Source organism: Micromys minutus (assembly GCF_963924665.1).
Source record: "Micromys minutus genome assembly, chromosome: 22".
In the NCBI taxonomy this organism is placed as follows: Eukaryota; Metazoa; Chordata; class Mammalia; order Rodentia; family Muridae; genus Micromys; species Micromys minutus.
The window spans coordinates 5,418,836-5,429,449 of NC_137957.1; positions in this window are offsets into that span (position 1 = coordinate 5,418,836).

The following is a 10,614-nucleotide window of genomic DNA, read 5'->3' on the forward strand; positions in this document are numbered from 1 at the left end:
ATTTTCTCCAATAACATTTAGCAAACTCTCTCCATACTTCTGCAATTCAGACTGTCCCACTTTGTGCACACTACATGTGATACAAACAACACCTTTGAATGTATCTGTATTCATTTTTTTTCACATATTTTTAAGGTAAATTTTTAGAACTTGATGTATTGATTGAGTGTAGATCTTTTTTATCCTGTCATGATATAGATTTTTTAAATCTCCTAAAGATTTGCTGAAAACAATTCCAATATTTCTTTCTGAGAAAAACCTAGGAAACTTGCCTTTTTCTTTGTCATTTTTGCCACACTGGACTATTTCTTTACTTTCAATCCTATGACTACATTTTACCTCCATATATCATCTAAGATGTGGGTACCAGGGTTATATTTTTCAAACCCTCAGCCCCCTTCCCTACATCTCAGTGCCCTTCCTAAGTCTTTGACTATTTATGGACTCTTAAGCTTGTTTTATCTGCCATTTATCTGACATGGTCAAGCAGTCTTTACAGAGATTCTAGCATTGAAGCCACTTTTTAAAATTCCATAAGACCATATGTGATAAAATATTACTTCACTATGTACTACAGAGATGAGGAGTTTTTAAAATTTGTTTATTTTCATTTTGAAGAGAAGGTCTTACTATGCATTTAATAAAATCACTAACCTCCTATCTGAGTTTTAAGGTTTTACTTATAATTTTTGTAAACACATAAAACTTACCATGTAATGTTCATATTTTAGGACTATTGAATAGATTTGAATTTCTCTATAATAAATGTCTAGAATTTTTCATCTTTTAAAACTAAAAATACTGTTCCTACTAACTATTCTTCAATTTAAATTTTCCCACAGTACTTCCAAAAGAAACTCACCAACAAAAGCATCAGGGTAAGTTGATCAGCTAGTGAAAACTCAGGTGGAGGCACAATAGTTCCACTGACACTGTTTCTGGCTGGATGGGTATCTGGCAGACTTGTTCTGAATGTAGACACTAAAGGTCTTAGAGGGTAAGGTTGGGCATCTTAGGTGCAAAAATGGGGGGGGGGCATTCTGAAGAATAGTTGGGAATGTAGAAATAACAGGGTCACAACCTTTATAGATCAACAAGACCTGGAAGTACTGCAAGGCATTTTTTCTTTGATCTGTCAAATTTTGATTTTACTTTTTGCCTGAAATATCAATAGGAACAATACCTGTAAAGCAACATTGTTTGTAAACATGCATGTGCATGCAGTGCATGTGTGTGTGTGTGTATGTGTGTGTGTGTGTGTGTGTGTGTGTGTGTGTGTGCACTCATCAGGGGCAGGTGTAGGACAGCAAAGTAGAATCCATATCTGTCTGTAAATCCTGAGATAGAGACCATTAGGTGGGCCCTGAAAGATGTTATTCATAGAAAATATGGAAGCTATTATTACCACCTGACAGGCCACATGAAAATTCTCAAGCCCACATGCAGTTCCTTGTTTCACCCTAACACAGCACAAATATACACAGCATATAATTATAACACAACACATGGCACAACTTCCCAACAATAGTATATTTGCTTACCTTATACCTCAAATGTTTGCATGTCTGCTGTATATTTACATAGGCCTTTCTTTCTTATGTGCAATTTTATCTGGAAAAACTTCTCCATGTTTTATATATCCTTTCAAGATATTCTCCTTGCTAAGCATGTATAATGACATCTGAATCATGCATCTGTAAATAAAACAGCTAAGACCCAAAAAACCTCTCCAGGATTCTTTTCTCTAATACTAAGGAGCAGTTGTTTTTCCACAGGGTTCTAAGACCCAAATAGGACCTGATCTTCCCTCTGCCTTCTCTTTCTGTTTCTGATAGTGCCTAGCTTTATTAGACAAAAAGCCCAAAGAGTACACTGCATTGTGTTGGGCTCTTACCCAGGATATTTAGGAATGGTCCTCCAATCAGGGCAAGAGATGCTGGGCACAGGGGAGGCTACCCTTTCCTTTCTCCTCTTTGAAAGTATTTATTCCTGTAGTGTCCCCAACTATTTTGAGGTTGGTATAGTGCCTTTATTCCAAGGGGACCTTGTAGGCCCTGAGCTATGGTAGTATCGCAGTTGAGATAATTGTGTATGTGTATTTAATGTCAGCTATATCCATCCACTTTTACTCAAAATACTTTCTAATTCCCCTGCTCTCCTCTCTCCTGTTCCCTCTCCTGATGTCATGGCTTTCTCTTTTGTGTTAATTTGGTCACAAATGGCATGAAGCTTTAGGGTCTCCCCTGCCTCTTATGTGGACTCTCCATTGGGATATTTATTCCTGTGTATAAAATCTCTTTTTGAAATCACCAACCAGCCGCTCATTGCTTTACTGTAATTTTTTAACCTTTATTTTACTTAGTATAGGTAACACTTGTTGTCTGACTTTTCCAAAGTATGATTTTTACACTTCAATGTCTATGATTTCCACACATAAGTCATTGGTCCTGAATTCTCATGTATAAAACTGAATATCTTATTTAGATGTTTTGGATGTATCCCAAAGTTACTCTGTCTCTAATGACTCTTATTTCCCTCTCATGCTTTTTACCAGGTTGGTGCACAATTTACACCCACTTGTTTAGACAAAATATTAAAATAATTTTAATAATACCTTTCCTGGGATTGAACTACTTATTAATTTATTTTAGTTCTGCTCCAGAAGTCTTACAATAGATAGAGCCAGAGCTCTATCTCTATATGAACTTTGTTTTTCATTTTTATAATATTTTTGATTATTTTTGGAATTATAATATAATCACATTTATCCATTCCCTTTCATACCTCATGGTTTTCTCTATACTCCTTCCCTTCTCCTTCAAATTGTTGTCCTCTTTTTTATTAGTTGTTATTATATGCATACACAAATTTTTGTTACTGAAATCTCAATTGAAAGTTTGCTTATTTAAAAAGATTTCCCAGCAAAGGAAGTTGCTAAAGGGGTGAGGCTGGAGGGAGGGGAGAGAGAGAGCACCCTACTAGAGGCAAAAAGTAAGGGGAATATGATAGGGGATTTGCAGAGGGGAGACAGGAACAGGGACAACATTTGAAATATAGATAAATAAAATAACCAATAAAAATAAACAAAAAGACCTTGAACATACCATGACTACCTTATTTCATAATGTTATTTTCACACATCTCCAATTAATGATCATATTTGCTTCTTATTTGCTTGGATGCTTAGTGAATTTCTTTTCTACTACAAGAAACAGAGGTCTTTATTTATAGTGATTATATTAAGGTTGAAAAGACTAGTACATGGATTGTTTAGGCATAAATTGAAGATTTCTCATTTAACTATATTCCACCTCAGTTTCTGCATATAACAAGCCTCTGCTATACTGAAGCTCCTGCAGGAGTGATGGGAGGCAGAAGTGGGGTAGAGGCTTCCCTTGCTTGTGGTATTTCCCTCCATAAGCTTGTCTCTGAATTTTCTGGTGACAGAGCTGTCAACACGTGGGGTGAAAATATGAGCTGTGGTACATATGAATTTTGGGCATGTGTAAAGACAGCAGTGGCATGGATTTGGAGGTGGAATAGGAACAGTGTCTCCAACTGTTTTTTTTAATTTTTCTTTTCTTTTTGATATTATAATAGATTTATATAATTTCCCCTTACCCTTTAATCCCCCCCCCCCAATCTCCTCACATGCCCTCCTTGCTCTCTTTTAAATCAAAGACATTTAAAATTTAAAACAAATATATTCCTAAATATAACCACCTAAGTCTGTATTACTTGTATATATGTTTTCAGGAATGACCATTAAATAATCAATTGGTGTGTTCTTCCCTAGAAAAGACTATTTCTTTGATTCTTAGCATTACGTATTTGCCTGTGTGTGTGTGTGTGTGTGTGTGTGTGTGTGTGTGTGTGTGTGTGTGATTGAAACCTCATGATCTGTCCACATCCCTCTGATATGTCTATGGTTGTTCTTGTTCAGTTCATGTTTATGAAGACATTTGGTGAGACTTTAAGGGTGCAGATCCTGACATTACTAGGAGTTATAGTTTCACAGCAAACTCCCTGATACTCTGGCTCTTAACATCTTTCAATCCTGTTTTCCATGTGCTCTTAACCTTATCATAGGAGTATTTTATAGATGTATTAATTTGTGCAGGGATCCACAACTGTACACCACGATTCATTGTAGTTTTCTGTAATGGTATCTGCCTGTTGCAAAAAGAAGTTTCCTTGATAATGTGTGAGGATTACTCTTATCTGTGGGTTTAAGGATAAATGCTTAGCTTGTTGTTCCATGTTATAGAGGTTAATAAATCATGTTTGTAGGTACTCCTCAAAGATCCATGGTTACACTGTCTCTGAATAACTGGCTATTGGTTTTCTCTTGTTGAGCAGTTTTAAGTCCAATGAGAAGGCTGTTGATTAGTGGTAAGGTATGAATAACACTGTTGCACTCTTAGGCTTTCTGTGCCATGCTGGGAATTTTGGTTTATAGGCATCATAGATGGATAGACCTATACTATATATAAAATCATATAGCCTCTCAACTTTGGAAACTTACATGTCACTATCTGGTACTTTTAAAAGCTAGTCCTCAGGGAGGGGGAATTCAGGTCAGTTATAACTGACAGATCACTCCCCCCCCCCCTTGAAGTGAATGGTGTCTTCCACAAAGGTACTTAAACTTCTACCTCTGTGGAGCAACCAAGGACAAGAGCAGAAGCTTGCAATTTTGGAGGGATGTCTTTTAGAAAACTCTGACTAATGACTTGAAGAAGGCTTTCATATCTGTTGTTGCAGTTTTTTTTAGATGATCTTTGGATCTTGAAGAGATTATGAACAACTTAGATGAGAAAATATGTTAAATTATACAACTATATTTTTACACTGAATTATAAATGTCAAATTTTAAGTAGATAATTAATAGTAGATAATTGTATGGGCTTTCATGATATTTTTACTGTTATTTTACCATTCTGCCTCATTCTTCTGTAATTTATCTCCATAATTCTTCCCTAGGAAGAAAAACAACCTTTTTCAACTTCTCTGGTCGGATCACTTTTAACTGCTATTAACCTCTATGTTGATTCCCAACAACCTTTGTCCTGAGAAAGGATCCTACTGGTTTCTATAGTTCCTCCAGGATATGTACTTACATCTGAAAATCTGGAAATAGTGGCCTCCAATGAAAAAGAAGATGCAACATTTATCTTTCTGGCTCTGGTTTATCTCATTCAATATTATCTTTTAGATTCTTCCCACTTACCTGTAATATCCATGTTTGCATATTTATTTATAGCTGAATAGCATTCCATTTTTTTCTTTATGCATAATGTTTGGCTTTTTTTCTTGAGGAGCCATGGTTCTGTTGTCCTTTTTATTCAATAACCTCTAATCACATGCACATAAGTATAAATTAAAGTGGATTACAGTTCAATGAAATCCAACTCCTTGGTCATACCAGTCACATTACAAGTTCTCAGTAGCATTCCATATTTTATTTGTGCCACAATTTCATCATATATCGTCAGTCAAGGGTTATTGACAGTTTTCTGGATATTGTATATAAATCACCAATGATCATGGCTGAGGAAGTATTTGAGGAGTATGATGTTGAGTCCCTTTTTTGCATTTGTACAGAAGTAGAATAGCTAGGTAATGTAACAAATGCATTTTTAGCTGTGAGACATTTGGCGTATACTAGGAAGTGATATAGCTGAGTCCCAGAGGAGATTGATTTTAGGTTTTTAAGTGGGAAAGAGCTTAGAACATATAGGCGCAGGAGAAAAATTCCTGAACAGAACACCAGTGCCTTATGCTATAAGTTCAAGAATGAACAAATAGGACCTCATGAAATTGCAAAGCTTCTGTAAGGCTAAGGACACTGTTAAGAAGAAAAATGGCAACCTACAGATAGGGAAAAGATCTTTACCAATTCTATATCTGATATATATCCAATATATACAAAGAACTAAAGAAGCTAGACTATAGGGAATAAAATAATTCTATTAAAAATGGGGTACAAAGCTAAACAAAGAATTCTTAGCTGAGGAACACTGAATGGCTGACAAGCACCTAAAAAAATGTTCAACACCCCTAGTCATCAGGGAAATGCAAATAAAAACAACCCTGATATTATACCTCACACCAATTAGAACGGCTAGGATAAAAACCTCAGGTGACAGCAGATGCTGGCAAAGATGTAGAGATAGAGAAACACTCTTCTACTGTTGGTGGGGTTGTAAGCTGGTACAACCACCCTGGAAATCAGTCTGGTGGTTCCTCAGAAAATTGGACATAGTACTACCTGAAAACCCATCTATTCCACTCCTGGGCATATACCCCAAAGATGCTCCAACATATATACAGGACACATGCTCCACCATGTTTATAGCAGCCTTATTTATAATATCTAGAAGCTGGAAAGAACCCAGATGTCCATCAACAGATGAATGGATACAGAAAATGTGGAATATTTACACAATGGAGTACTACTCAGCTATTAGAAACGATGACTTCATGAAATTTGAAGGCAATTGGATAGAACTAGAGATTATTAGCCTGAGTGAGGTAACCCAGTCACAAACACACACACACACACACACACACACACACACACACACACACACACACACGGTCTGCACTCACTAATAAGCAGATACTAGCCCCAGAAATATCTGAATACCCAATACCCAAGAAACAATTCACAGACATTATGAAGCACAAAAAGAAGGAAGACCAAAATGGGAATGACTCAGGCCTTCTTAGAGAACAAAACTCTCATGGGAAGAAATTCAAGGTTAAATAGAGGAACAGGGATTGAAGATCACTTAGAATTCGCCTCACCTGGAGATCTACCACATATTTAGTCAGCAAATCCAAGCACTATAGCTGATTCCAAAAAGTACTTACTGGCAGGAACCAGACAGAGATGCCCCCTCAGGGACTATGCTAGAGTCATAAAGATACAGCTGAGCATGCTTGCAGACCATTGGTCTGAACTCAAGGATCCCAATGAGGTTGCTAAAGAAAGGAGCTGAAAGGGATTGCAACCTCATGGGAGGATAACAACATTATCAACAAACCAAATTATCCAAAACTCCCATGGAGTAAAACACCAACCTTTGTGCACACTTTGAGAGACCTATTCATCCAGTTGCATATGTAGCTGAAGAAAACAGTGTCTGGCATCAATGTGAGAAGAGGCTTTTGTTCCAGGAAGGGCATGTTTTCCCAATGTAGGGAAATGCTAAGGCAATGGGGTGGAGAGGGTGATCAGGAGGGAGTGCATCTTTGTGAAAGCAACTATCAGGGGATGAACAGGGTGGTGTAGAGGGATAACATCTCAACTGTAAATACAATGTATCTAATAAAAAAGAAAAAAAGAGTTCTTAATATTGATTTTTAGATAACTGTAGTAGTTTGCAATCCCACCAATAGTAAGGATTTTTGTTTTTCTACACTCACACCAGCATTTGTTGTCACTTGTTTAGTTGATCTGTGCCATTCTGACTGGAGTAAGATGAAATCTTGAAGTTGTTTTCCCTTAATTGCTATGAATAATGGACACTTTTGAGACATTTCTTATTATTTCTTTCTTCTTTTGGGTTCTCTATATATCCTGTGTATTCTCTTTCTGATGTATAGTTGCTCTATTATCTTAATTTGGGCATTGGTGGAACGTTAACCGCCAAGCCTTCTTTGTAGTGCTGGTGAGACTAGAGGTGTAGCTGAGAATACATCATTCTTGTCCTTCCTCTAACTTTGTGTTATAAGCACTTAATTTTATGAATTGAATGTATTTATGCTTAAAGAAGTTATGGGAGAAGTGTTTTATTTGCAACTAAATTATATTCAGTTATAATGTTCAGCACTAGGCATGTTGGCAAGGTGGGTATTTAGAGTCCATCATCAGAAGAACTTGTGTTTAAAATGTTGAGAGCTAGGAATCATTGGAAGTCACAGAAGATGATAGCCTTTAATGTCAGTTATAAGAGCATATATTATTGATACCTTCTTAGCACAGTGTTATGGGAATAAGGAATTCAATGGCATTGTCTTGAGCTTTTGATCATTACTGCTCTGAACAGATTGAGAAATGAAACATTCAAGATTTAGGGTGTTTAGGTCTTCAGATTTATGTTTAAGTGTGAAAAAATGGCTTTTTTATGGCCCCATAAGAGATTTGGCTTTTGGTTTGTCCAGGGATCAATAGAGAAAGCTCTGCTACTGAATTTTATTTTTATACAGGGATCTGAAAGCAGTAGAGTGGCTGTGGCTGAATTGGTATTTTGAATCTGTGCAAAGTTACCAACCATGGGAGAATTACAGAAGGAAAAGGTGTTCATAATAAATCTGTACCTTTAAAAGATAAATACTATACTTTTAAGAAGCAAATCTCTGTTTGCTCCTTGGCAGATAATTAATACCTGACTATGAGTCAGTATATGGTATGCAATCCGAGTTAACTTTCATGACCTAAGTGCTATATGATTGATATAACTACATAGCTGATGACAATGATAGCTAAGGTATCTAGGTCACACATTTGAATTCAGCCTGTTCTATACATTGAGTTGAAAACCAGTTCAGGCTACACAGAAAAACCCAGCTTTAAGGGTAATAATCTGGACAGCCAACCTTAGAAGTGTGCTGTATTTGTTTGAGAGAAGAGGTGTATATATGAATCTTGAAAAAGTTGAAAAGTTTCAAGTCAATTCTTTCAATAAGTGGCCTGGATTCTCAGCATATTCCTGCCATATTATTAGATGCCAGTTAATTTTTATTGAAAATTAATATTCTTCTTTCATATAATACATTATGACCAGTTTTCTCTTCTTCTATATTTTCAAGTTATTCTCTACCTTCCTTTTCCTCCTAGATGTACTTCCTTCTGATTTCCTCTTCAGAAAAAAAAAAAGAATTTCAAGAAATGCCAGCCAAACAGGACGAAAAAAAAATGATACAATACCAGGTAAAAGCTTTTATATCAAGGCTGATGAAAGCATCCCAATGAGAGGAAAAGGCTCAAGAGCAAACAAGAGTCAGAGATATGAGAGATATTCTGCTTCCCACTGTTAGGAGTTCCACAAAACACCAAATTAATATTCAGAAAACCTGGTGAATACTCATGCAGATACTAGGTTGGCAACTTCCATCTCTGTGAGTCCCTGTGAGCCCTGCTTAGTTGATTTAGTGGACATATTCAGGCATTCTCCATACCCTTTGTCTTCCACAATGTGTCTCTCCCTTTTCTGCATGGTTTATTGATCTGAGGAGAGAGTCATGAGATACAGAAAAAGAGGGTGTGGATTTGGTGGCTTGGAAAAATGAGGACAATCTGGGAGAAGTTGGGGGAAGAGAAAATGTAATTAGAAATACTGTATGAACACTTTTAAGAAAAGAAAAACAAACAAACAAAAATAAAAAAACAAAAAAGTAAAGAAAAAAGACATGGCCTGAGAAGCAGTGGAGAAGAAAATGCCATCTTTTCTCAAGGACTTTGATAGCTTAATTCAGTCAGCTTTGTCTGGGAGAGGGTGGCTTGATGCTCACTGTTTCATAAATGTTGGCTCACAGTTTGGTACAATATAATGAAGTGTGATCATTATTGTCAATTAACCTAAATTTAAAAATATTCAGAAGATACATATGGATATATTTGAATGTATTTCCATAGAAATTTAACTGAGAAAGGACTACCCATATGAAATGTGGAAAGTATAATCTCATATTCTTCCAGAATGATGCCATCCCCAAGCTAACATATCTTACTGATAACTATCTCAAAATAACTTTTCTATTTTAATTGGATATTTTATTGATTTACATTTTAAATGTTATCCCCTTTCCTGATTTCCCCTCCAGAAACTTTCTATTGTATTATCCCCCTTCCCCTTGCTATTATGAGGGTGCTCCCCTAGCAACCCACTCATTCCTGCCTTCCCAACCTGGTATTCACCTAAACTGGGGCATCTAGCCTTCACAAAACCAAGGGCCTCTCCTCCCATTGATGTCTGAGAGGCCATTTCTACTACATATGCAGCTGAAGCTATGGGTCCTCCATGTGCACACTTTGGTTGGTAGTTAAGTCCCTGAAAACTCTGGGAGATATGGTTGGTTGATATTGTGTAATGTGGAATCTCAGCATCATTTTGATTTACATTTTCCTGATAAGAACTTTGAACATTTAAGTGCTTCTCAACCATTTATGATTCCTCTGTTGTGAATTCTTTGTTTAGTTATATATTGCATTTTTGTTGGGTTGTTTGATTTCTTGATGGTTAGCTTCTTGAGTTTAGGGAAAAACTTGAAGAAGCTGAGAAGGATGTGACCTATAGGAAGACCAGCAGTCTCAATCTAACCTGAATCCCTAAGATCTCTCAGACTGAGCCACTACCAGGCAGTACACACCAGCTGGTATGAGGCCCCCAACACATATACCACAGTGGACTGCCTTTTCTGTACTCAGTGCAAGAAGATGTACCTATCCCTCAAGAGATTTCAGGCCTCCAATACTGGGGAGGTCTGGTGGGGTGTGGATAGTGAAGTGGAGACATCCTCTTGGGCATGAAAGAGGAAAAGGTATAGGATGAGGAACAGTCAAAGGGAGGACCTAGGGGTGGATAAAGACTAGACTGTAAAAAGAAG